This window comes from Salvia miltiorrhiza, chromosome 8 (genome assembly GCF_028751815.1).
Source record: "Salvia miltiorrhiza cultivar Shanhuang (shh) chromosome 8, IMPLAD_Smil_shh, whole genome shotgun sequence".
NCBI lineage: Eukaryota > Viridiplantae > Streptophyta > Magnoliopsida > Lamiales > Lamiaceae > Salvia > Salvia miltiorrhiza.
Genome location: NC_080394.1, coordinates 20,943,022 through 20,946,802, shown reverse-complemented (window position 1 = coordinate 20,946,802; position 3,781 = coordinate 20,943,022). Strand labels below are relative to the sequence as shown.

General features: G+C 33.2%; 1 long non-coding RNA gene across 2 annotated transcripts; it reads left to right on the top strand.

Moving 5' to 3' along the window:
• Window positions 1-446: 446 nt before the first annotated feature.
• On the top strand, window positions 447-2,447 carry LOC131001792 (uncharacterized). 2 transcript variants are annotated; one of them, XR_009094031.1, is made up of 4 exons: window positions 447-640; window positions 983-1,154; window positions 1,740-1,789; window positions 1,936-2,447. It is a non-coding gene; the product is annotated as an uncharacterized LOC131001792 (long non-coding RNA). The 2 variants fall into 2 exon arrangements; XR_009094032.1 differs by lacking the exon at window positions 1,740-1,789.
• Window positions 2,448-3,781: the final 1,334 nt, after the last annotated feature.

The following is a 3,781-nucleotide window of genomic DNA, read 5'->3' as shown; positions in this document are numbered from 1 at the left end:
ATTGGAGATTGAAAGGTGTGGCTTTTGCAGGTTTGGTGGACCTTGGAGGAGAGGAAGTGGTCCTTGTATTTTACTCTTTTGTAGAAATAAAAAAAGCCTTTGAGTAGTTACTGAGCTACTTATTGGTTTCAATTATATTGTTCTTCATTGCTTAGACAGTGATTTGTGACCATTTGAGTTTTCAGAAATATAATATATTAAGTTGTGAAAGGTGATTCAGGGAACTTGTATTTTCTTGACCAGGACCTGCACAACAGTTTCATGGACATTCCACATTTTCTATGAGAAGGTAAAAAATTGAGTATCTGCAATTCATTTTGTGGATATAGTTCTGTAATCTTTTATAATTTTTTTCTACTTTAGGCTTCATTCATTTTCATATAACATTCTCAAGACTTTTGGGTTGCACCTGATTAATGGATTTTACCTCAAAGTGCAGAAGAAGACCAAAAACTCATGGATTCTCAGAATGTTTATAGTGCTGATGCAGTTAAAAATTATATGCATTTTCATCACTTTGTATCAACATTGTCAGTAGTTATTAACTTGGTGTGCTTATATTCTTGTTTTTGATGTGAAGGTTAACTTAGTGAATGATGGTCTGGTGACAATGCAGCTTGAATAAAGGGAATCATCTTAAGTAAGTTAGCCTCTTGTAAGATACTTTAATTGTTGACATTCTATTTAATGTTAGTTGTGTGCATTTCTGATTATATTAGTGAAAAATAGGATCTTTTACTCCGTATTTTTGTGTGTATTTTATTTGGTGCATTACCATTACTGTGTGTATGTCAGTGTGCGTAATAAATAGGCATGTGAACTGATAATGAAAATGGCCCTCTTAAATTGTAGTTGTAGTCCCTCTCTCTCCCCTCCTCTCCCTTTCTCTCACATGAAAGTAACTTTAGTCGAGTGTTCCAAGGTTTGGAGTTGAATTTCATTACTTACAACAATAAAAAAAATTAAAAAAATACATGTGCAGATAGTTGCAATAAAGATCAAGAGCCATTATTATTAGTATGAGGGAGGGTTGTCATTCTCCCAGTCACAACCACAGAGGAGGAACCATGGCTGGAGCCCTGATGTTGCTGCTTCCCCTTCTCTTTCCAACTCTTTTCACTCCTTTCAGCCATGCCTTTCCCTCAGTTCTCTCGGTATGTATTTGATGTTTTGGCTTTCATTTCTATGTTGATTTATGCGTTGTATGTGTGAAGTTGTCTTTGTGTTTGGTAATTTTGCTTTTTTGTTCGATCTATGCCTAGTATGTGCGCTTGTCATTGTGTTTGGTAAATTTTGCTGTTTCGTTTATTAGTTATAGGAGAGAGGTGGTTGCAAAAGGGGTGAGATTAGAATAGCAAGAAAACTTTTACCTTGTATGAGAAATGGCATTTTGTGGAAGTTTGGGAATTGTTAGGTAGGTAAGGAAAGATTTGATCTTGATGGGAATTTTAAGATTCTTGATTCTTGTTTAGTTATTCGGTTGTTGAGGAATTCATTTCCAGTGTAGATTTTCTTTGATTTGGTGGCAGTTTTTTAATTGAAATAGCAATCATATCGTTAATGATAGTTTGAATGATATTTTCTAGAATTATGTACTGTGCTTTATTGCCTAGGTATTATGCTGCAGTCCTCTTTCACTTTGTATTCGTCATTTTGCCCTTCTCCAAAATATTTTGGACTAAATAGAGTTTCCAACTAGTAATCTAATCATTATGTGTTTCTTTCTTGTGATTGAGCAGTTGATTCATGCATGCATTCTGTATCTCTTGCCCTTGAGAAGGCCCTGAAGGTTTTAACTTGTTTTTACATTCTAAAGCTTAGTTCACCTTCACTAGTATAATATAAGAATCTAGTTTTAATGTTAACAGCTTAATTCTTAGTGGACTTTGCTCGTATAGTCCAATTATGAAAGTCTAACTTTGTTCTCTGTGCTAGGATACAAGGGAGGGAGTATCTGCTTCCTGTTGGAATCATATTAAAGGTAACATGTATTTTCATGTCTCTTTTGGGGTTTCTATTATTTTGAATTACTCTTAAAGTTTCTCTATACTTGTTGTATGTGTTACAAATAAGTGTAAACTTGAAAATGTTTTGGCTTTTTATTTATTGATGGAAACTTATCAGCTTTTACTGTTTGTAATTTAGAGTTGAGTGACTATGTAATACTGTAAAACATTCTGTAAAGAAGAGTTTGGAACAGCATACTTGGCGCCGGTGGCGATGCTTTTGAGCATGAGGCAACTAGAAGAATGCGTAATAAATTTATGGTAGCTTGGGATGGCTTGAGGTCAAAAGACAACCAGAGAATCATAGCAGGTTGATTAACTAGTTCTTGAGGACTTGGTGCTAGAAACATTGTATGATAGATTTTTGTTTTAGCTATAAGGTAGTTGGTATACTTGATATTTGGTTCATTTGTATAATAATGTATGAATTTTTTGGATGATATATAATATTGTTATCGTTGATTTTATCATTTTGTCGTTTTATAAAAACTGTTATAAAAGGTGCAAAAAATCGTTATGTATTCTAATTAAAGATAACGGTTAAAATCGTTATAAAAATTGCAAAAATCGTTATAAAAAGTGCAAAAAAGCGTTATAAAAAGTGCAAAAAACCGTTATGTATTCTATCAAGGATAACGATTAAAACCGTTATAAAAAGTGCAAAAAACTGTTAACTATGATAAAAAAAATTCTAATACATAACGGAAAAATCTTAATACATAACGGTGAAAAACCGTTATGTATTCTATCAAAGATAACGGTTAAAACCGTTATAAAAAGTGCAAAAAACTGTTAACTATGATAAAAAAAAAAAAAAAAAAAAAATTATTACATAACGGAAAAATCTTAATACATAACGGTGAAAAACCGTTATGTATAACCTTTATAGATAACGGATGCGTACTGTTATGTATGACGCATCGTACCGTTATCTATGCTACTATACATAACGGTTTTGAAACTGTTGTGTATGACGTATAGAATAGATAACACCACTATACACAACGGTTTTTTTCCTCATACATAACGGTATAAACCGTTATGTATAATCACTATAGATAACGGTTTCATACCGTTATGTATGAGCGTCTCGTACCGTTATCTATTCTCACATACATAACGGTTTTTTAACTGTTGTCTATGATACGTATCATAGATAACACCACTATACACAACAGTTTTTTTGCTCATAGATAACGGATAAAATCCGTTATCTATGAGCGTTTTTCTAGTAGTGCCATTAGCTGGCGAGGATAATTATCAAATAGTCACGATTGGCCTTGTCGGAGTGGATTCATAGTGTAGGTTGTGTAGTCATTCTGATAGAGTATATGCACTACCCGAGATGATCTTGGCAGTATCAGAGGTTTCTAATAGATATACTTCTTCTGTCTCACAAAAATATGAACAATTGGGAGTGACACGAGTCTTAAGAATTGTCAGTTGAGAATTATTGTGAGTGGAGAATGGGTCCCACTTTATAAAGTGTTATGAAAGTAATGAGTTAATTGAGAAAAAGTAGTGGTAGACTATTATGATTTTTGTGTGAATAAGTATGAAAATGAGGGATAAAAAATAAGGGGATATTGTACAAAAATAGAAATGTTCATGTTTATGTGAGACACCCCAAAGTGACAAATTGTTCATGTTTTAGTGAGACGGAGGGAGTACAAATTTTTTGATTTATCGTGTGCTTTGATGATTCTATAATTGCTCATCTAGGCTTATCACATCACCCGATATGTACGTAAAAAAGGTCAACGCCTAACCCGTAC